Here is a 25773-nt window from a genome sequence, read left to right as displayed (position 1 = left end):
TGGTACTCAGAGTGATCTTGGATGGTGGGGGTCCTTGATCATCCATGGAGGTCCTCCTGAATGAGTGGGATCCCATAACGATCACATTTTTTTTTCTAGTGTATACTATGTATACTTTCCTTCTAATGTATACCGTGTATACTTTTTATTTTATTCCATTATATGTAAATCCCCACACTTTATGTCTTTGTATTGTCCCCTTCATCCTTCACCCTGGTGACAAATTAAAGAAATCATCATTATTACTACTATATGAAAACTCACAGCTTATTTTGCTGGGTATGATGGAAAGTCTCAGATGTCCACAGCCAGCAGACTAAGGTGACACTTGTTTACTGGTCATGCTTTAAAAACCGTGCAAAGAATTCTTGCAGTTCCAAGCAATGCTGATTTTTGTAGGTGTTCTACCTTCACACTTGCATCGATCTTTTTCAGCCATGTTGATAGTTGAGTGCTGATAATTCCAAGTGCACCAATTACTATAGGTATAGCGTCTACTCTCTTCATTGACCACGACCTTCATATTTCCCACTTTAAAATCATCATAGTTTTTTCTTCTTTCACATTGATCCTGTTGTCACCAGGGCATGCTATGTCGATAATCATACATGTTATTTCTTTTTTATTCACCACAACAATGTCTGATTTTGTATGTCTGGTCAGGCGATCGTACTGGATCATTATACCCCACAGGATTTTGCAGTTCTCATTTTCGGTGACTCTTGGGATTTGTTCATACCACAACTTTGTTCTTTGTAGGCCGTGATTTCCACAGAACTCCCATGGATTATTCTTGCCACATTGTCATGGTGCCGTTTGTATTCGCGTTATGCCAATTTCGGGCATTTGCTAATGATGTGCCATACCATTTCACACCTCTCACCACACATTCTGTATTTACCGCTATCGGTAGTGTTGTTAATTTTTCACTTCATATAATTGGTCCTTAACGCTTGTTCCTGAGATGTGCATATGAGTGCTTCTGTCTCTATCTTCAGGTCATTTCTCCTCATCCATAGCCACCGGTGCACTGTATCTGTCTTGGCACTCACATCACTTGCAAACTGACCGTACTTTTTTCCCCTTCCGTACCTTTACTTTTCTTTTTTTTTTTTTGTTCATTTCTTGTTTAAATTTTTCTTTCATTAAACAATTTTCAGTTTTGATGACGCCGGCCTTCTTTGTGTGTTTCAACAGTGACTCCACAGCATATTTTATATACCACCCTAGGCTGTTTATTTCTGCTTCGGTACAGTACTGGCGACTGATCAAACCTCTCCCATCCTTTCTTCTGGACAAGTACAGCCTATAGGTGTCACTCTTAGGATGGAAGGCTCCGTGTACTGTCAACATTTTCTGGTTTTGGATCCCATTTTGTTCATTTCTCTCTCTATTATTATTATTATTATTATTATTATTATTATTATTATTATTGAGTGACAAAGCAGCGCATGCCATCAAAGTGACACTGGAGTGCAAATATATGAAGTCTAGTGTACCCACCATCACTATCCGTCACAGGCACATGCATCAGAAACATATACATCCGCGACATGGTGATCTAATATCAAGATAAACAGTGCATGACCTTGCAAGTAGGGGTCCAGTTAGAATTTTTCTCAAGTCGAATAACCCATACCACTCAAAAGATTCCGGAATAAGGTTTGCTTAAGGATGTTGAACGAAACACACGTTTCCAGAGGTGAATAATTCAAACCCCAAGGATTCCTTCTCAATACATGGCTATGATACTCTCCCACTACTCCTGCTTGTGATCAGAGATGCACATGTCATCAGCCACTAAGGGAAAGCTCAACTGGTTAAGATCAAACAACTGACAAGCAAATTTGTAGTATTGAGCAGAATATTTGTTGTAGCCCATCTTTTATACTAAGACAAAACATGTACATGGTAACACTTCCAATCAGTTAAGATCAGAAGCCATACGAGCCAGTGCGTGGTACTGTATCAGGGCATCGTTACTATTATTATTATTATTATTATTATTATTATTATTATTATTATTATTATTATTATTATTATTATTATTATTATAGGCACAAGGCCGAAAATGTTGGAGGAGGTGGCTAATTGCTGTTGTTATTGTTAAGGGATGTGGATTTGCGGTATTTCTTCCGGATCTTAAGGTTCCGAGTTCAAATTCCACCGAGTTCGACATTGACTTTCATCCTTCCGTGTTCGACAAAATGAAAGACTAGTATCAGTTATTAGGATTAACGTAATCCGCTAAACTTCTCCTACCAAAAATGCTGGTCTAGTGTCTAAATTAGAAACAATTCTTATAATTATTACTAAAATTTCAGTTAACGTCCAAGCAATGCAGGCACTTATACAGAGTTTAAGAAAACCATGTTATACGCTTACGCTGTTGAAGTAAATTCTGTTCATTGATAGAAAGTTTTACTATTGTAGTATATTATTTCTATAGATACTGACATCTCAAAGGTCGTTTCATTCCATATCATTCATGTTCACTGAGACTAATGATATAGTGATATGTCACAATGGATATAGTGATATATCACAATTCACCAAGTCGTTCCTCGTATGTCAGTTTTCACAACTCCGCACAGGATTATGCTATGGCATGGGTTAGAGTTCTTCAAGTAACAGAAAAATGGATCAAAATACTTTAAGTTCCCATTTTAAATTCTGCTGAAATTAACTGTTTTACGTCCGTTTTACGTGGCTGAGATATAGAAGAGTATACATGTGATATGAAGATTGCCTGAATAGTCCCTTGGCCTTCTAGAAATAAGAGTCAATTTACCACAGATCTCACTTTACCATCTTAAAATATATGAAAGACACGTTGATAATGTAGTCCTTGATATACAAACAGGCTGGTGAAGGTTTGGACGCTTTTGATTGTAAGTCATTTTGATTGGGGATGATGTGCGCTAAAAAAACAACAACCACGACAACGACGACGACGACGACGACGAAAACATTGACCAGTTAAACTGATCCAAATATTCTGGAAGCAAAATCATTTTTATAATTCACTGAAAGTCAACGAAACTTCCGTCTTAGGCTACATGGCGGCCATTTGACGTCATATCTTGTTACTATAGCAACAGTGTCTGACACTTGAGAATTTAGCCTAATTCTTTCTCTCTCTCTTTCTCTTTCTCACTCTCTTACTCACTCACTTGTTCTGTATATATGTATACATATATACGTACACACACTTATAAATGTACATACACACACACACACACACACACACATATATATATATATATATATATATATATATACTCCTTTTACTCTTTTTACTTATTTCAATCATTTGACTGCGACCATGCTGGAGCACCGCCTTTAGTCGAGCAAACCGACACCAGGACTTATTCTTTCTAAGCCTAGTACTTATTCTATCGGTTTCTTTTTGCCGAGCCGCTAAGTTACGGGGATGTAAACACACCAGCATCGGTTGTCAAGCGATGGTGGTGGGGGGGGGACAAACACAGACACATTAACACACATACATATATATATATACATATATACAACGGGCTTCTTTCAGTTTCCGTCTACCAAATCCACTCACAAGGCTTTGGTCGGCCCGAGGCTATAGTAGAAGACACTTGCCCAAGGTGCCACCCGGAACCATGTGGTTGGTAAACAAGCTACTTACCACGCAGCCACTCCTTATATATATATATATATATATATATATATATAAAGTGAAGTATATTTGCCACTTAAATGTGGCTGACCCCGAGGGGTGGATGTTACTGTTGCTTTTAGCCCCAGAAGGACATCTCCTCCAGCTGGCTATCGACACACATCTGTGTCCTGTCTGTATTTGCCAAGGGAAGTTATCTTTCCCATCTTGATCTACGATACGTACGTACTCGAGTTTCAGGGTTATTTCCCTTCTTCAGCGTACGACAATCGCCGACCTTCGATGTAAAAGACATCCCTTGGCAAATATATATAACTTTTTCCAGTGAAATTATTCACTGATATCGAAAAAGTGAAAACAAGCAATGTTAAATCTCTGAACGAGGTATTAACAGTAACTGCACGATAAAGTGAAGTATATTTGCCACTTAAATGTGGCTGACCCCGAGGGGTGGATGTTACTGTTGCTTTTAGCCTCAGGAGGACATCTCCTCCAGCTGGAGATAACTTCCCTTGGCGAATACAGACAGGACACAGATGTGTGTCGATAGCCAGCTGGAGGAGATGTCCTCCTCGGGCTAAAAGCAACAGTAACATCCACCCCTCGGGGTCAGCCACATTTAAGTGCCAAATATACTTCACTTTATCGTGCAGTTACTATTAATACCTCGTTCAGAGATTTAACATTGCTTATATATATATATATATATATATATATATATATATATATATATATATATATATATGTATATATACTTATTGCTCGAAATGGGTAACCGACAACTAATGAAGGGTCATTCTTTGTCTTACTTGCTCTTTTTTCTCTCGTTATTTGCGTATTTAACTCATTTGTTTTCGTATTTCATGTTATTTACTCTGTGTGTGTGTGAGTGTGTGGAGTGTGTGTGTGGGGCATTTCTTGCGCATAATGCGATATACAGATACACATACACATCCATTCTTTTTCTCCCTCATATTCATTGCTCTGTCATTCTTTTGTTTGAATTAGTTTACTTCATTCAATTCTTAGCTTTTAAAATTTTCTCTTCCTCCCCCGCCCTTTTCTTCTTTTTAATCTACCTCCTCCTACTGCAGTCACTGCCATTCTGTTCTACTTTTACGATTCCATCATCTTGCGTTCATTATCTGCTGTCTCTCATCGTCACTTTTTTTTTACATGAACCCTAAAAATATTTCTTTTCATTTAACTTCATTAAAGCTTTATCTCCTTATGTCAGCTTATTGCTTTCTGCCAATGACACACACAAGTAACACACACACACACACACACACACACACACACACACACACACACACACACACACACACACACACACACACACACACACAAGCACATGCACACACCATATGGGCAAATTAATATATTACTATTTAAATTGACATACATTATATGCATTATTATACACTAAAACTTGATTTCAGGTTTCGTACCTTAAACAGTATCATTACCGATAGAAAGGATATCTTTAAAGATTTAGTTGCTTCAATATATGGGACGATTACTACAAAAAGAAAGGAAACAATGCATAGCTAATAAAATCGGAGTAGTAATACCATCACGCTGAAAGAGAAATTTCATTCGCGTTATCTGTGCTCAACTAGATGTAAGATTTGAGATAAATTATGAAAAACTTGCGAAATGGGAAATCAGGGCATAGGATAATATATATTGATTTTATTGTCTCCTGATTTTAATGACTCTGTTTTTAGTGCTTCTCTTTGTATTTTTGTGTGATTGTTTACATTGTTTAAACATATATGTTTGTGTGTATGCATGCATGTATAAATACATACACACACACACGCACGCACGCACGCACGCACGCACGCACACACACACACACACACACACACACACACACACACACACACACACACACACACACACAGATATTCACACGCATTTTCACGAAGAGGACAAGTTCAAAAGATCATTTACAGGTGGCATACAAGAAGGAACTCAAAGCAAAAGATCTGAGAGTCACAATTTTAATCCTTAACCGTTGAGTCTGATAAAATAAATTTTATCGGATTCATGGTTATGGATTAAATCTCTCTCTCTCTCTCTCTCTCTCTCTCTCTCACTCTGTATATATATATATATATATATATATATATATATATATATATATATATATATATATATATATATATATATATATATATAGTCCAGGATCCAAGTGAATCAGGTACCTAAATAGTAAAGTACCAAGTACCAAGTACCAAGTTCGGGTCAAAGAAATAGCAATCGTTTACAAAGCAAAATTAGAGGAACATATACGTACCGAAGTAAAGACGGATTAATATTCCAGTTGCAAATGCGATCACAAGCGCCCGACTGAATATACCACGAGTCTCAAGGCTGTGGCTAGGAACACACACTGCACCAATTGTACTGCATTTAATAGTCTCCAGATCTATGCTAATTGCAGGTTCCGACTAGGGTGAATAATAAACAAATAACAACAGCAGATGGATATTAGTTCATTCACTACAACTGTTTCAAACAAGTTTTCCAGTTAGTTAAAGATTTAAAATAATATGAAATAAACTTATTCCTGTATGAACTAATAGGGTAAGCAAATCATTCTTTAGTGAAGTTAGTCAGGGAATAATGAAGTGGTACATGATTCTGATTCTTGGAATGTTTTTTTAAGTGCTTAATTCGTGTATACTCACCTGATGAAAACGGTTTTTATGATGTAATAACTCTATTTATTAATAAAGAAAACTTGTTTGCAACAGCTGTAGCGAATGAACCATTATCCATCTGTTGTTATTTGTTGATACATATGTGCGCGTGTTTGTGCGTTTGTGTTTGTGTGTGTGTGTGTGTGTGTGTGTGTGTGTGTGTGTGTGTGTGTGTGTGTGTGTGTGTGTAAGTGTGTATACATACATACATACATATATACATACACACATAATACATACATACATACATAAATCATAAATGTGTCTATGAGTGGCTGTGGATAGACGCAAGAATAACTGTACATTTGCGCAGTAGTGACTGTGCATAGATGCAAGAGTGGCTGTGTGGTAACAAGTTTGCTTCCCAACCACATGGTGCTGGGTTCAGACACACTGCGCGGCACTTTGGGGAAGTGCTTTCTCCTATAACCTTGGGCTGACGAAAACCTTGTGAGCGGATTCAGTAGACGGAAACTGAAGGAAGCACATCGTATATGTATAAAGGTGTCTGTGTTTATGTCTGTGTTTGTCCCCCTCCCCGTCACCACTTGACAAATGGTGTTGGTGTGCTTACCTCCCCGTAACAATAGCGGTTCGGCAAAAGATACCGATAGAATAAGTACCATTCACAAAAAAATAAAAGTGCTGAGGTCGATACATTCGACAAAAATTCATCAAAGTAGTGCCCCAGCATGGCTGCAGTCTAATGACTGAAACAACTAAAAGACTATATATATATATATATATATATATATATATATATATATATATATATATATATATATATATATATATATATATATATATATATATGTGTGTGTATATATATATATATATATATATATATATATATATAGTTAAAAAAAACAATAACAAAAAAACAAAAAAACAACAAAGTGAGGACGTGATATGGATAGTATTATTGGACGCTCAGGAAAGGAAAGAGAGAGTGTATGACGTTTCGGGCGTAGCCCTTCGTCGGAAAGATGGAAAGTTCGGAGAATGGAAGAACGGAGAAAGAGGAAAATGGTACCGATGCCCACGAGGTTTACATTAACACACACACACACACACACACACACACACACACACACACACACACACATATGTATATATATATATATATATATATATATATATATATATATATATATATATGCGAGTATAAATAAATACAAAAAAGGTGGTTTTTTTGTATGATTGTGTATAGAGGAATATATTATTTTGTTTAAAAGAGTTCCAACACTGTCTGTTTTTTATGTTTTATTTATATTCCTGCAGAACCAATGTGGGGTATAGAATATGGAATATACAATATATAATATAATATACAATATATAATATAAAATAAAATAAAATAAAAATGGATGGCACCATGAAAGAAAGTATTGAATGTAGATGAAATATTGAGTGTTCAATATAAAGGATCAAATATATAAATATATAAATATAAATATATAAAGGCGACTCGAGTTTCAGGGCTATTTCCCTTCGTCATGGCCGGTATGACAGACTTTAACAGACTGTAATAAGTTGGCTGGTTTTCTGTCTTTTATACCAATTCCTTTGGACGGCAGCAGTAGGTGTTTGGCTATTTTTAGAATTGATGTCAAATCTATTTTTAGAAATGATGATATTTTAATTTATTGTTTTGTGTGGGTTGTAGGGATAAGATTTTTAAACCCCAGTAGGTGTTTGGCCGTTCTTAGAAATGATGCCAAATCTATTTATAGAAATGATGATATCTGAGAGATTTTTTATGTTATGGTTACAGGGATAAGATTTTTAAACCCCAAGTAAGATGGATTTAATCATTGTTTGTTAAGAGTGGGTTTGAATTTCTTAATAAAGTCCTTTTCTTTGCATTTTCTTTCAATTTCATTCCGGTTGTAAAGTTTATGGAATGGAAATATAATAAAAGTTTGATGACCACATGTTGCTAGATGGTTACTCAGTGGTATTTGGCAGACTTCTGGGTTTTTAATCTGTTGTCGATGTACCCGTGAGCGTTCCGATAGTGCATTTCCTCTCTGGCATGAGGCAACATCAACGCCCATCCCACCAAGAATCAAAGAGGAACTACGGTAAGAACTCTTCCCCTTTTGTACGCAAACACCCTAATCTACACATTATAAACAAAAGACATGAACAAAATAAATATTTCTCTGATCAGACCTTTAGACGTAGGAACACCAGATCATTTTCAAAACCTCAATAAAGATTACCTACAAAAAAACGGGGAAAAAAACCGGCCTAGAACCAGAAACAATACCAGACCATCCTCTCAGATCACTAAAACCAATACTTACAAATTGAAAAAGAAGATATTTAATTCTGAAAATAGGAAGGCAAACATAACAACACCAGGTAAAATAACACAACGAAAACACAAACTTCAAATCAACACCAACAAAAATAGTAACCATAAACAGAAAATAATTCATTTTTTAATGTCAGGACAACAAACACCGGAGAAAGAAACACTCCAAGAAGTAACATACCCAAAACAATTGGACACATAGACCCTAAGATAATTAATCTTTCCAGAAGAGATCTTGACAATGATGAAACCCAACTTCTGTTAAAAGGCCTGAAATTTACACCTACACCAACAGTCAACCACCATGAACTAAAGGAAGATATCCAGAAATTCTGTCGCAAATTACGACTTGTCGAATTCTTCACCACCAATATTAATAATAAAAATAATAATGAAACCGAAGATTCTTTAGTGAGGAATAAATCAAATTTCACCCCCACCAAAAGGCAGAAATATCTACCTGGACCAATATATTGACACCCTATCAAACTTCCCCCTAAAATAAAATACCAAAATTAGGCCGAACATTAACAAATCAGAGATATCTGCACTTAAACGCATACAAAATGATGAAACAATAATAATTAAACAAGCAGATAAAGGGTGTCAATCGTCATCATGGATGTGGAATACTACAAGGATTTAGTTGAGGAACAACTAAATGACACAACCTTCTATTGTGAAATACCCTCGAACATAGACCACCACATCATGAAGAAGATCAACCACCTAGTTTCTAAACACTACAACTCACTCACTGACAATGAAAGAGACTACATCACCAACTTCGAACCAAAACCCAGTAACTTTTACGGCTTACCCAAAATACATAAGTCAGAAGATATTCAACAGGGAGTAAAGGAACAAGGAAGTGAATACATAAAAGTGCTACATCCAAAAGATTTAAAACTTAGACCAATTATAGCTGGCCCAGTATGCCCTACTCACCGTCTAAGCAATTTCATCGACATTCTTTTGAAGCCACTTTGTACATACATACCCAGTTTCATTCGGGATGACATCGACTTTTTATCCCATCTTCCCAAAACCACTGAAACAAATTCAATCCTACTGAGCTTCGATGTAGTAAGCCTATACACAAATATCCCACATGATTTAGGAATAAAGGCGGTTGAATACTGGGTAAACAAACACAGAGAAGCAATTCCCAACAGGTACACGGTGACATTTACACTAGAATCAGTGAGACTTATCCTGGAAAATAATACGTTCTTCTTCAATGGTAAGAACTATATCCAAATTAAAGGCACGGCTATGGGGACGAGGTTTGCCCCCGTTTATGCGAATTCGGTGATGGGTTACTTGGAACAAAAACTCTACCAGGAAATAAAGGAGAGATATAACACCGAATTTAGGAAGCTTATAGAAAAAGCATGGAAGAGATACCTGGACGATTGCTTCATAATCTGGACCAAACCTCAAAGCATTGTGGAAGAATTTAACACCCTCCTGAACAACCTACACCCATCCATCCAATTTACAAAGGAGATGAACAGTAGCAAAATACCATTTCTAGATATAATGGTAATTAAAAAGAACACCGCCATTACCACAGATATATATTACAAACACACAGACACACACCAATACTTGAACTTTAAATCGTGCCATCCACCCCATACAAAACGCAACATACCATACTGCCTAGCCAGGAGAATATGTACTATTGTAGAGGATATAGAGACCAGAAATCAACGCCTGATGGAACTGAAAGAATTTCTACTGAAGCAAAAATACCCATCACGACTCATAGAAAATGGTATTCAGCGGGCTTCGAAAATACCCATACAACAACTGAGGACACCGCAAAGAAAAGACAAACAGGAAAAGATCATTCCATTTATAGTGACACAAAATCCATGTCACCAGAACATCTTTAATATCGCCAAAGCGAACTTACCGATCCTTGCACAAAGTAAGGAATTGAGAATTATCATTACAGATCAAAATATAACTCTCAGTAAGAGACCAACCTAAAAACTTGAAAAAACTATTAACAAAGGCAAGGTTTGACCTCAGCAACAAAAATCAAACATTCACTGTATCCAAATGCAATGATAGCCGATGCGGCACATGCCGATCAATCCATACCGGCCCATATATGAACACAAAAACAGGGAAAATATTCACCAATGCGAACATGAACTGCAAAAGTAGAAATCTAATCTACTGCATCAAATGCCCTAATTGTGAAGAATTGTACGTTGGCCAGACAGGTAATGCACTATCGGAACGCTCACGGGTACATCGACAACAGATTAAAAACCCAGAAGTCCGCCAAATACCACTGAGTAACCATCTAGCAATATGTGGTCATCAAACTTTTATTATATTTCCATTCCATAAATTTTACAACCGGAATGAAATTGAAAGAAAATGCAGAGAAAAGGACTTTATTAAGAAATTCAAACCCACTCTTAACAAACAATGATTAAATCCATCTTACTTGGGGTTTAAAAATCTTATCCCTGTAACCATAACACAAAAAATCTCTCAGATATCATCATTTCTATAAATAGATTTGGCATCATTTCTAAGAACAGCCAAACACCTACTGGGGTTTTAAAATCTTATCCCTACAACCCACACAAAACAATAAATTAAAATATCATCATTTCTAAAAATAGATTTGACATCAATTCTAAAAATAGCCAAACACCTACTGCTGCCGTCCAAAGGAATTGGTATAAAAGACAGAAAACCAGCCAACTTATTACAGTCTGTTAAAGTCTGTCATACCGGCCATGACGAAGGGAAATAGCCCTGAAACTCGAGTCGCCTTTATATATTTATATTTATATATTTATATATTTGATCCTTTATATTGAACACTCAATATTTCATCTACATTCAATACTTTCTTTCATGGTGCCATCCATTTTTATTTTATTTTATTTTATATCATATATTGTATATTATATTATATATTGTATATTCCATATTCTATACCCCACATTGGTTCTGCAGGAATATAAATAAAACATAAAAAACAGACAGTGTTGGAACTCTTTTAAACAAAATAATATATATATATATATATATACATACATATATATATATATATATATATATGGGAGAATATACAAAAAATAACAACAGACGAGGACAGGTGGTGTAAATAACAAAAGTATATATTAGTATGACGCTCGGGAATACGGAAAGTCTTTGACGTTTCGAGCTACGCTCTTCAACAGAAAGAATACGGAGACAAGGAGAAAAACACGGAGAAAAAAAATTGAATAGTGTTCAGTCAACGGTCAATCATTTTTAATTTGGGGTGGGCCTTCTGAAAGTAACCTTTAAAATATTTCTTCCTATATTTACAGGTCTGTGGGAAAGTATCTATGGAGATCTGAAGCAATTTTGGATACATAATATTGAATGGTTAATGAAAAAGTGGTTTAAAAGTCAAACGAAATGTTTGCAACATGTTGCCATGGACATCGAATGCCATTGAAGGATCGCTATATGGTTGATATTTTTTCGTTCAAAATCCATCTGCGAATTTTATAATTATATGAAAAACGCAATATATATATATATATATATATATATATATATATATATATATATATATATATATATATACATATATATATATATATATATATATATATATATACATATATATATATGTGTGTGTGTATGTATACATACCCACATATCATCGTCGTTGTCATCATCATCATCATCATCATTTAAAGTCCGTTTTTCATGGTGCCATGGGTTGGTCAGTTTGACAAGGGCTGGCTAGGCAGAAGACTGCACCAGGCTTCACTGTTTTGGCATGATTTTTACAGCTGGATCCCCGTTGCTGACACCAACAACCTTACAGAGTGGATTGCGTGCTTTTTACGTGGCACCAGCACCGACGAGGCCTAGTTTAGCATTGTTTTTACACCAACCACTTTACAGTGTGGACTAGATGCACCAGCACTGGTGGTGTCACCAAATAACTTGCAAGACGAAAGATCCTTTGAAAGAAATATTTCGTAATGCAAGGTTGCAATTTTTGATCTATAGTTTATGAATTCCGAATTTATAACTTCAAGAGCTATGCCATTTTCTTCAAAGCATTCTGAAATGATCAAATATGATTAAGGTAGCGAGTCTTAAATATCCTCCCCACCTCGTCATACTAGAGTAGCTTGGTTTAAGAATTTGAAATCATATTTCCACTATAGAAAAAGGAATCATCCTGGCATTTCAATAAGGATGCATAAATCTCTATTTACAGATAATGTTATTTGCTCATGAATTATTAAGTTTATTTTCTATAGATAAAATGCTTTTTAATTTGGGGTGGGCCTTCTGAAAGTAACCTTTAAAATATTTCTTCCTATATTTACAGGTCTGTGGGAAAGTATCTATGGAGATCTGAAGCAATTTTGGATACATAATATTGAATGGTTAATGAAAAAGTGGTTTAAAAGTCAAACGAAATGTTTGCAACATGTTGCCATGGACATCGAATGCCATTGAAGGATCGCTATATGGTTGATATTTTTTCGTTCAAAATCCATCTGCGAATTTTATAATTATATGAAAAACGTAATTTATTTACGAACAGTTGTTTTGATAGCATTTTTCATTGAAAACCCATCTAAAATATTTATCATTCAGTTTAAAAGGGTATTTAAGACATATCACTATGGATACTGAATATTAATAAATAAACGTTATTTGAATAAAATTATTTGATTATTATCCATCTGAAGATGGTGTGCATCCGCATGAAACTTAACGATTATACCCATATGTGTGTGTGTGAAGACACGTGGCCCTGTTGTTAGGATGTTGCACTCACGATCGCGAGATCGTGGTTTCAATGCTTAGACCAGGTGGTGGGCTGTGTTCTTGAGCAAAACACTTCATCTTACGTTTAAGCTACGGACTAGTGGGAGTCATGGTGCACCCCACTTGTGATTTACTTTAATGTGTATTTTCATGTAGAAAAGTGATGTTGCCAGACAAAAAAAACTGGGATGCTTTTAACCACGCTCAATTTTGAAGGAACACAGCCAGCTATGCTGAGCACAAGAACAGGGCAGAGATCACTAAAATTAGTGCCCGAGCGAGTTCTTGCAGACTGTTACATGTGCAAACGGAATTTTTCACAATTTAAGGTAGTCAACAAGTTGATTGATGATGGTGAGAGAGCAATTGCAAGAGAAATGCAAAGAAATCTTCTCTGGATCATCGTTCGCCGGCACAGTGCTGTTAGAAAGCAGAGAGTGCCCGGCTGGGGAGGATATGTCTCACTGACTGGAGATGCTCTTGTACAACTGACAACCATTGAGTATTCTCCGATCAGACCTCACACAATCACAAACATCAGAGTCATACAGGAATGCCCAAAGTAATTGGAAGAAGCTTCACGAGAAGTTGGATAGCATTTTGTCATCTCTACATTTGATGTGTGTATGGAAGCGTTTCTGTTAGTATGGAGCAACACACGCCGGTATGAGGACCACATCATCATGATTGGAACATTCCATCTAGCCTGTGACTCCAACATCTGAAGATGTTCTCCAGCATCTGAAGATGTTCTCCAGCATCTGAAGATATTCGAGAAGATGGATGGAACGGGATTCGCTGAAATCTTACTTGAAGCCGGTCTTACGACATCTGGATCTTTGATGGGTATCATTTCAGCCAAGAACTATGTACGCTCACTTAACTTCCACAGAGTTCTGATGGAAGCTCTTGAGAGATTGGTGCTGTCTTGTTTTCTACAAAATCGGGATGAAGAAGTACCATTTGGAAAGCTACTGAAGTCTTCCAGGGATTGTATTGAGAGACTCGCAACATCTCCCAGCAAGGAGAATGAAAATGCAGCATTGAATGATCAGGAAATTTGTTCATACATTGGGGAATGCCTCTATTTTGGTGAGAACATTCGCTCAGGCCAACATAGAAAGACTGCTGCGCTTTGGATGTCATACATCGACCATGTTTGGTTGACAATGTGCCTTCTACAAGTTGTAAAGACAAATAACTTTACAGTAAACGCACAGTACCTCTGCATTATGCCTGACATCTTCTTCGCCTTCGGAGGACACAACCATGCCCGGTACCTCACATTCTTTTTGATGCTTATTGCCAACACTAAATATACTCATCCCGGTGCGGAGGATCTGTTAAAGAGAGGTGCAGTCAGTGTGGCGAGATCCTTTATTCCAGGAAATAGGTGTGTCGACAAGACAATCGAAGAAACTTTTATGAAGCATGCAAAATCAAAAGGTGGAACTGGCTCGACTGGAGTGGGCATTAGTAGTCTGCAGACAAACTACAGTGCCTATAAACGATTGACGAAATCAGATAAAGAACGAGCCAAATTCCTTCAGACTACATTTTGTCTATCGGGAATGTCTGATGAAGAAGAAAAAGCACTGCAACATCAGGATGTTCACCCTTGTGAAATTGCGACCAGCGAGAAACTTGTCTCAAGGACTATTGCAGCTATCAAGTGCTTTAACAACCCTTTCAACATCGCAGATGATGGAAAGTTGTGCAATCTTATCATCAGGCGCTCCAGCTTCAGAAGAAGTTGCGAAGGACGTCCTCACTGCTGAGACTGTTGGTAGGTAGCAAAGGAAGACTTCATAGAAAACACACTAATGAAAAAGGATGGCTTCTTTGGTTCTATTAAATGCCCAAATTTGAAAACCATGGCACACATGCACAAGTCCATGAAACTCTCAACTTCTCAAAACAAAGTTGTCGAGTACAAGCAGCAGGGAAACATAGCGTTTCACTTACTAGTGAAGTCTCAAGCACAGATTGATTGGAAACTTGACCTTGACATACTGCTGACATACCCATCGACGCCTGTTCTATACAGCATTGGATGTGCAGACGGAGTTTTAGCAAAAACAGACAAATCGAACGCCTTCGAACATGTTGTGATAGAATGTGATGATGCACAGTTACCTGATCTAAAAGAGAGCTTCATCATAGAAGCTGGAAATCTACTGACATGTACAATGAAGACTCTGTAAAGTGGGTGGAACGAAACAGACGAGGTGTTGGCGACAAACTTATCCTGAGCGGTGAGAGAACAAAGCGTCTGAAAGACTGGAAAATCTTCCTTGCAAATGATGAGAACAAGACACAGTTCATTTAGCTTTTGCTCTCAACTTGGAGGAGTGAATTGACTGCCGACATTCTCACTGGACATGAGATGGTACTAATATGTGAAGGAAAAGCGTACCAGTTGACATCGGATGGACATAACACATTCTGTCAAGAAATAGACTCTCTCGAATCTTCACAAGAAGAAACTGACACTTGTGTGATCCTGTATTGCATGTATGCCAAACAACGGGGATGCAAATCCGTTCGCGTGATGACTTCCGATTCAGACATATTTTTCATCTTACTTCACCATGCTAGATTCCTAGAAGGACTTCAAATTCTGTTTGAAACTGGAGAGGTTCACATGTGTGCTGTATGGTAACAAAAGGACAATAAAGGTGAATACATTGCAGTTCACAGTCTTGCGAGCAAAGTGCGAGCAAAGAATGATTTCACAAAATCTAGACAATTCGATCTCGCTTCACTGCCCCCATATAGAAACGTTCTCAAGGAATATGTTCGGCGAAGCAACTTCCAGACCAGGATATGGAAGCTCGCGAACATTGCAAAGCCTTCAGTGCCTAGACCAGACGAAGGACATGGATGGACAATGGAAGCTGGAATCAGGAAGCTGAAGTGGACAGAGGGTGAAGTGAATCTGCGTCAGTTGGTGGATTTTCTGGAAGAAGAACTAGAAGATGAAACTTGCACATCACATTCTGACCCTGATAGTGACAGTGAACTTAGTGAAAGTGATTTCTTTGACAGAGTAGGATCGGACAGTGATACTGGAAGTGATGGTGATGATTATTAATCGGACACTTGAAATGGTTCATGAATGTAATAGATGGTTCACAAATAATGTTGTCATCTTTGACAATTATGTGGCGTTTGTGGATGGGACGAAGTCCAATGCGTTACAAAGTTAATGAAACGAAGAACAGATATAACTGTCGTGAAAATAAGATGCAACCAGGTAAGAATTAGGATGAATGCTTACTGGAAATGTGTTAATTCAAATTTTAATGATCTGAAGAGCTTTAAAGCAAACTCGTACATCCATTGTTTTAATTCTGTGTATATACCTACCAGGAAGGAAGGTAACTGCCGCAACACTTGAAATGGATCTTGCTTAAACTTGAACGATAGAAAATATTATACAAGCCGGCATTTGTTTCAATATTAAAATTATATGGCACATTTCATAACGATCATGTATAACATACTGCTATAGTGTAGGTACGGTCAACTTTTGCTTACTTTTGACCTCAAAGATGTCAACTTCAAGACGACACTGGATGAACTGGAGCTGCCTGCCTGGAATATTTTCAGTTGGATCTGTGAGAATTTCTTGGGTAACAAGAAGGCAATAGACTACAAGGAAGGCATCAAGAATCTTCTGAAATGTTATTATCTTTGATGAAAATATTTGCATAATTTGATGCTCAAATATCATCTGCGGACATTTGCAATGATTCAAAGAAAAATTTCAAAGTACCACTTGCTAGATTTTGCCTTACTTCTATTCGACACATTCAGCAATATGTGCAAAACAGTATGTAAAGGTACAGAAATATTTTATATTCCACGGGGTAAACACTACTTCTTTTCAACTCTTTTTTTACTTCTGGTATTAAAAGCACAAGTAAACCTTTGTTTTGATTAATTTTTCAATAAAAATAAAACCTGATATGGTCTTGGTGATAAATAAAACCTATGAATGCGAGATATTATGAGTAAAGGTTAAAGTTCGTGACCTTTTGACCTCTGGTAACCTTTTTACAGAATAAATTTGTTTATCATTTGCCTGAACTTGTAGATCTTGACCAGGCAATCATTTTTAGTGGTCATTTGAAATATTTTGGTGAAGAATTGCAAGGTTAGGGTTGCTTGAATTTTCCATACCTCTAATTTTCTGCCTCCAGCTGTAAAAGTGGGTGTGGTCAAAAAGTCCATGTGAGGTGTCTCCCATCCCTGTTTTTTTTTTGCTGGCGACATCAATTTTCTGACTTGTTAGACCCAGGCCTACATGAAAATCCCCATTAAAGTAAATCACCAGGGGCGTGCACCATGATCCCCACTAACCTATGGCGTAGTTGCTTTGGGATCACTTTGACACTTGACACGTGACACTGTACACCTATTCAGAAAACGTTGATTTGACGGAGGGAGTGAGTTAATGTACATCACATACATTTGGTCACTATAAACAAATCAGTTGTGCAGGTCGTTCGACAAAAAACAAAACACAACAAAAAAAAACAAAAAGAACCTGAACACTCATACGATGTCTTCGATGGGGAAGTCCATCATGTACGTACATACATACATACATACATATGACTATTTCTGTCTATCAGCCCCTTCAACCTTATTCGTTCATTCCACTGTTCGTTCTTTCATTCCCCCTCGCTCACATTTCTTTGCCTTCTTTTCTCCCTCCACTTTTTACTTCACTGTGTCCCTGTCACTTTTTCTCGCCCCTCCTTAATTCTTTTGTCCCCCCCCCAACTCTCTCTTCTCTTCCCACGTGACTGGTGTTCGGCCAAGCTTGACCTTTCTTTCTTGGGCGGCCGTTGAACGTGCAACATCGTTATTCCTCCCTGTTCCTGTGCCTGTGAAATCTTGTATCCCGGCTGTAAGGCCTTATTTCCATACACGCCAGTTTAATCTTATTCGTCCTCAGTCGAAAGACATCTGTTGGTTTGTCCTGTTATTATTCCTACAGTATTTGTACTACTGTATTTGTGTAACATTGTTCTCTTTTTCCGTCCTTGTTTTTGTATACATTCGCTGCTATCTTCCAAGGAATCTAATGCTCTTAGCTTAGTTTTTCTTTGGGGCAGGCCAGATTGGAGCAATATTGAGAACAATCAAACCGAAATTGCAAGGATAATCTGAATCTCGACTGAAGAGAGAAAACTCCGAATGACCTGTCCGTGTTTTCTCTTATTTGTCCCTTTCTTGTATCACCTAACTGTCTGGATGTTTTGTGCTCTTGTCCCATTCTGTATTAAATATATATATATATATATATATATATATATACATATACATGGGCAAGTGTCTTCTACTATAGGGTTAGGGTTAGGGTTAGGGTTAGGGTTAGGGTTAGGGTTACCTAGGGCAGACCAAAGCCTTGTGAGTAGATTTGGTAGACGGAAACTGAAAGAAGCCCGTGGTATATATGTATATATGTATATATATATGTGTGTGTTTGTGTGTCTGTGTTTTTCCCCCCCAACATCGCTTGACAATTGATGCTGGTGTGTTTACGTCCCCGTAACCTAGTGGTTCGACAAAAGAGATCGATAGAATAAGTACTAGGCTTACAAAGAATAAGTCCTGGTGTCAATTTTCTCAACTAAAAGGCGGTGCTCCAGCATGGCCGCAGTCAAATGACTGAAACAAATAAAAGAGAGTAAAGAGAGTATATATTTAAGGTGTACAACGGCTTCCGGCGCAAACTGAAGGATTATTTGATGCCACTCGGCAAACAATATGAGCCACGTGATTTCAAATGATATAACGAATTATTTATATAAAATATCTAGAAACAGAGTTTATCAATCTAGAAGCCAAAAACTTAGAAGCAAGAATAAATGACAGGATAGATTGTCTGGCATCCCTGTACCCTTTTATAACATTTAAAGACTATAAAGTAATTTTCGAAAGTTATCCTAAGTGTTGTTTAATTAACCTCGCAAAACCAGAGTTATATATACTTAGTAAAAGAAATTGGAAAAAAATCGTTTTCACAGTAATCGTTTCTTCATTATGGTGCAGCACTTTAAAAGCACTGGAAGGTTTCGGAACCTAAAAGAAAAGGAAAACTGTAGATTCACACACTCCGATAAAGCAGACCTTTATCTTCAGTAATCAAAGCCTTCTTTATTAATGAAGTTCCTGTATTTTAGGAAATCAATTCTAGCGAGCCGGACATGAATGTGACTGTGAAGAGAAGAAAATCATTTTTTTTTTGTTTGTTTTTCGATAACGAAGCATAGATTAAGAAAAGAGGGAACAAATTGTTCGATGTATTGATGGAAGCATATGATGCAGCTCAAGAAAGTGAAATAATAGACCGATTTATTGGGAAATATATTTCCTGAAATGGATTATGATTTGTATCTAATGTTATTGAGAAATCATAACTGTCGTAATTTAGGAAAAATTTAATTAAAGTATTTCACGAAATAGGAATTTAATTTTCTAGACAGTCTTGAGACTAGATAATGATAGTTTCAGACCCGAACACAACAGAATGAAAAGTTAGTACATAACATAAACAGACCAACCACCCACCCTGTAGGAACTCAGCTGACAACGTTAGGAAACGGGTACTTTTGATATCTTCCTATGAAAATGCTTTAATAGAGGTAGCTGGATATTATAATGAAGCCCTCAGAAATAGTAGTTAGATGCGTAAAATGTAGTGAAAGCACGCAATGTCAGAATGGAAACAGGAAAATGAATATTTTATGGTACAACCCAGTATTTGATGTAGTAAGAATTAATATAGCTAAGGGGTTCTTACATTTAATACGTTGCTATTATCTCTTTTCTTCTCTCACCGAACTGCTTTCATTTCTCGACGTTAATGTTAAAGCATTAAATTTTCTTGCCAAACTACCAAAGCTGAAAATAAGAAATTTCCTATGAAAATAAGAAAATACCTTGTAAATGAAAAAAAGTAAAGAAATATATAGATATGAATTCATAAATGTCTCTTCAAAAAGCTTACAAATAAATGGTAGTTTCCTTTCGCTTACTTTTCGTAGTAGGTTACTTTTTTAAAAGTAAGGAGCGTTACCTTGCACGCTGTCTATCTATCTATCTATCTATCTATCTATCTATCTATCTATCTATCTATTTATCTATCTATCTATCTATCTATCTATCTATCTATCTATCTACCTGTCTGTCTGTCTGTCTGTCTGTCTATTTTTTCTGACACTCTCTTCTTTTTTCCTTCTTTTATTCTTTCTCTCTATTACTTCTTCGTTCTCCATTGTCTCTTCCTCTCCTTTCTTTTTTTCTATTTTCCTCTTTCTTTTACTTTCTTTCACTCTTCTTCACTTTCTTTTATTCTTTCCCGTTTTGTCTCTTTATCTCCTTTCCTTTCCCTCTCTATCTCTCCTTTCCTTCTTTCTTACTTTTCCGCTGTCCTTCTTGGCTTTTGTTTTGTTTGCTTTCTTTCTTTCTTTCCTTCTTTCTTTCTTTCTTTCTTTCTTTCTTTCTTTCTTTCTTCCTAACACAAAAATAACCCAATTTCGCAGGCGCTGCCTATCCACCTCAGTTCTTTCCCTTACATCATTTTGAAAAGGTAATTGAATAATAAATATTTTACAACTATTTTCTTGAAATCTGTTGTTAGCACGTTCATAAAAACAAGGAAAGTTACTGGTATCGATGCGAAATGTACTTTTCTTACAGAGCATATTATCCTACACCCAAACAATGTATATTTGTCCTTCACCTTCAGATGGCGTCAATTTCCTATCACAACTACATTCGCCATATCAATAAACTAAAGTCAAGAGCAAAGCTGATCAAACGTGGCATTTATCTCCCTTCTACAGTGTCCACACTTTATCAGTCATATGTTGCCCTCGGTAGGTTTGAGATTCGTTTGCACATAAAATTTTTCTCTGATCAAAATCCCTTTACTATTTCAAAAAGTTTCCACAGGTCCACCAATTATTAAAATGCTTTATTCATAAAACATTTTAGGAAATATTATCTATAATATTGTGCATAGAAAGAAAAAGGTGAAAACCGATTAGAACTCTCCTATTAAATGTGTCCTATTTCAATATCATTTTACCTTTCTTTAAATTATTTCTTTCTTGTATTTATACCTATATTTCAATGAAGTAAAGTATTACCTATTTCAAGTATAAAACAATGTGACATATTCTAGTTTATACATGCAAAAAAAAAACCATCCTCACTATGTTATTGTTATATGTTTAATATTTTAGCAAATTCTACATCCACAAATATATGTATCCCATTTTCGTCCGTGACATATTTGCATTTGTATAATGTATAGGAAAATCAAGCAGATTCATTGCTATAATTTCTTTTATATTAAGTCTACCACCCCCACCAAAATTCAAAGCTAGGCCTGATGCCACGAATAGTGTTAGGCCTGGGATTGAATACGCGCGCGCGCACACACACACACACACACACACACACACACACACACACACACGCGCGCACACACACACACACACACACACACAAACACACACACACACACATGTATGTATATTAAAGAGATGAGGAATTATGTACATTGTTTACAATAATTTACATTAGTTACATTTCACGGATATTTGTCCTCATCTTGTTTGCTATTAACACAACGTTTCGGCCGATAGACCTTCCAGCCTTTATCAGGTGTCTTGGGGAAATTTCGAACCTGGGTTCTCATTCCTAAGGTATTTTTCGATGTTACTATTCGTATTATTATGTTATTATTCTTATTATTATTCGATTCCAGGCAGTGACCTTAATAATAATAATAATAATAATAATAATAATAATAATAATAATAATAATAATAACAATAACATCGAATGTCACATAATGATGTGGCGGGATGATATGGTGATGCAATAACATTGGAGGATGTTGGATAGCAAGTTGACATAACCTCAGTTGAGCATCTCTGATATAATATTATGACCGTGGCTATAAAGAGCCTGCCGAGACACTAAATTATAAACAATATTTGCCGAAATTAAAATATCATTTAAGCATCAATTCAGTGTGACTGTATCTAGAATCTATATCGATATCGAAATATCCACCTCTTCTCTACTCCTACATCATGCATCAGTTCAATGACCTTCATGTCAATTAATCGATACCTAATTGGCCCCTCCTCACCACTCTCTTCTAGTATAGTTTACATGACCGATACCCTGGAACAAATGCTTACGGATTTATTGGAAGATACCAGGGTGTCAGTTCAAACGCTTGGAAATACTTCTTCTTTTCTGTTTGTTGTTAATATTATAGTTGATACTGCTGCTGTGGTTCATGTTGTTGTTGTTGGTGGTGGTGGTGGTGTTGGTGGTGGTGGTGGTGGCGGTGGTAATGGTGGGGTTAGTTTTTATATCAGTTTAAAGGATGTTGGCAGAAAGTGAGGTAATAAAACGTAGATATTGTACTGCTTCATCTCTACGTAACTTATTGAGATTAATTATAGAACCACTTATAACACACACACGCACACACACACACACATATGCCAACACACACGCATATGCTTGTATATACGCAATTTACGCGCTCACTCAGAAACACACACAGACACATGGTATATATATACATACACACACACATTAGAGTAGAACATTATATTTGAAGCATTATGTGATAGAGATAAATTGATTTAGTAAAAGAGTTCGATGCAATCTGGAAAGAAAGGAGTAAAAACAAAAGTCAATAAAAAAAATGAATCAAACATTCGTCTTACAATATTCCAACTTCAAAAGCCCTTATCAAAGAAATGGGGACAAGGAAAATCAGGGAGACAATAAATCAATACCACTGTCTTCCTCACGTATGTACGTTCTCTCACATCCAACTACAAAGCCAGACTGAATATACAGACCTTTTACTCACACTCAATACGTTCCTTTCAAATCTACTGGCGTTCCAATTAGGTCAGATACCCAGGGAAGGAGCGTTCACCATGCAATTGTACACCACGAAAGTGATGCAGGCAATGTTCCACCTCCGTTAGTCATTCACTGATAGCTGCTTCTCAACTCATTCTGACTAAGACTTCTCACCATGCTGGTCACCATCTCATGTTATTACCCACCTGAAAATCTGAACAGAACCAAATCTAAGCATTTTAACCCGACACAGAACTAGTAACATACATTGTTTTGTAACTCTCATGCTACAAACTCTAACTTATTCTGATAAATCTATACAAATTTTACCTCCTCATATTTCTCCAACTTGATGTGATATCTGAGATATCTGATAATGTATCTGGTTATTTAAAGCGCCCGATACTATAATACTGACGTCTCTATGTACCCACTGTGCCTACCACATTCAGTAGAATACTCTTCAGTACAAAATAAAGAAAATAGGTGAAAAGAAACACCCACGAAGAATAAAACATGCAACGACAAACGTTTTCCAACTATCAGGCAAATGCCACTATAAAATAATACCTCAATAAACACAAATTACTTTCACTTAGTCGCTATCATACATCGACGATCAAGTGTGTCAAATATTTTAACTGATACGTGGTCTGATCAATAAGTATGCGGACTGTTGCTATAGTAACGAATCTAAAGCACGGAGAGCAAAGCCGCTTGGCACAAATTGACCTTGAACACTGTTGTGCATGCGCACTATGTTTTAACGTTCTAGTTTACTTTCACTGTTGACAACAATGCTTGGAAGGAAGGTGTGTAGCGTGTGATTGTCGCATTGATCATAATAGAGGAAGTTGAGCAGACAATCTGCATCAAATTTTGTCAAAAGTTTGGTGATACCTGCTCAGAGGTTTACACAAACTTTTCAAAAAGTTTTCACCGTTCTCGAGACAATCAAGATCTTGGGCAATTGAAAACCGAGTATCTTTTTGATTATCTGAAAACAGTTTTGGCAGAAACTTGGCAGACACGCATCTCATATCCAAATCTTCAGTGATAATTGACTGAACTGAACCGTGACTAATCTGCACATCCTCTGATAACTCACGGATGGTGATTCGACGATTTCCCCTCACAGCTGCACGTACATCTGTGATGTTTTTCTCATTTCTGCTGGCTGCAGGTCTCTCAGAACGTTCGTCACTATCGACATTTTTTTCGGCCATCTTGGAGACGTCTGAACCACTCGTACACTTGTGTGCAACTCATATACTCCTCTACACTTTCTGCAACTTTGCGTAGTCCTCTGAATAGGTATCGTCATAACAACTTTCTCTGTCATGGTCAATACTATACACCTTCCTTCCAAACGTCGCAGTAAACAGCGGAAGTAAGCTAGAACATTAGAACTTAGTGCGCATGCACAGTAGTATTTAAGGTCAATCTGTGTCAAGCGACTTGACTCTGTGTGTTTAGCTTCATTACTGTGGCAACAGTCCGGATATTTAATGATCAGGCTTCGTATATACAAAATGGTATGATGCATACACACACACACACACACACACACACACACACACACAGACACACACACACACACACACACATACACGAATGTGTACAGGGTGCGTAAGATATTTGAGGACAGATTTACGGTTATTAAAAAAAACTGATATATAATAAGAGATAATAATTTTATCAAAAAATGCCATGAGGATAAAAATAAACCTTCTTTTCTATAATGTTATTCACTAAAGCTACCTTCAACTTCAACAACTGCTTCTATATGAGATCTAAATCCTCTCCATGCTCGAATCAAGTGGTCCTGGTTCGTTTTGGACATTACTCTCACTATGGCAGCTTTCATAGAATCTTTGGTGTTATGGACTGGTTCATTGACCTCTCTCAACAACGCTCCACATATAATAGTCCAATGGATTGAGATCTGGGAAATTAGGAGGCCAAATGTTAGGGGTCATGTGATCATGAAAATTTTCAGCCAACCATTCCTGTGTTACTAGAGCCATGTGTGATAGTGCAGAGTCTTACTGAAACACATATGGCCTTTCACTGCATACATTGTCTTTCCAGGGCGTAACAATTATTTCCAGTGCTTTATTGTAGGCGGCAGAGTTAACTCTAAGGCCTTGTGTAAAGAAGTAAGGAAGCATCACATGCCCTTCATTGCTGACAACCCCTAAAACCATGAAAGTTGCAGGAAATTATGCATGCATAACACTTGGAACTTCAGAAGGGTCTTGGCAATGTCAAGATGGATTTTTATGTATTCTTCTTCCCACTTAGATTTTAAATGTTGTCACAATAGTAATGTGTCTATTCTGGTGTAATTTTCTATAT

The 25773-nt window shown here is 36.8% G+C and overlaps 1 protein-coding gene across 8 annotated transcripts in view; it reads right to left on the bottom strand.

The window, feature by feature from the left end:
- Window positions 1–21236, bottom strand: part of LOC149131829 (uncharacterized) — an 89553-nt gene extending 68317 nt beyond the window's left edge. The window contains exons 1-4 of one of the 8 annotated variants that reach the window (XM_089366709.1): window positions 20523–21236; window positions 20316–20416; window positions 19112–19180; window positions 5955–6108 (exon numbers count right to left, since the gene is read on the bottom strand). The gene's annotated coding sequence lies outside the window, so the exon portion shown is untranslated. Of the gene's footprint in view, window positions 1–5954; window positions 6109–19111; window positions 19181–19440; window positions 19730–20315; window positions 20417–20522 lie in introns of those variants that run through there. The other 7 variants (XR_016245219.1, XR_016245218.1, XM_089366708.1 and 4 more) reach the window with 7 other exon arrangements.
- Between the last annotated feature and the right edge of the window lie 4537 nt (window positions 21237–25773).

This window comes from Octopus bimaculoides, chromosome 19 (assembly GCF_046866305.1).
Source record: "Octopus bimaculoides isolate indiv1 chromosome 19, ASM4686630v1, whole genome shotgun sequence".
Taxonomy (NCBI): domain Eukaryota; kingdom Metazoa; phylum Mollusca; class Cephalopoda; order Octopoda; family Octopodidae; genus Octopus; species Octopus bimaculoides.
Note: the sequence above shows the minus strand (reverse complement) of the source record. Positions and strands in the feature narration are given on the sequence as shown.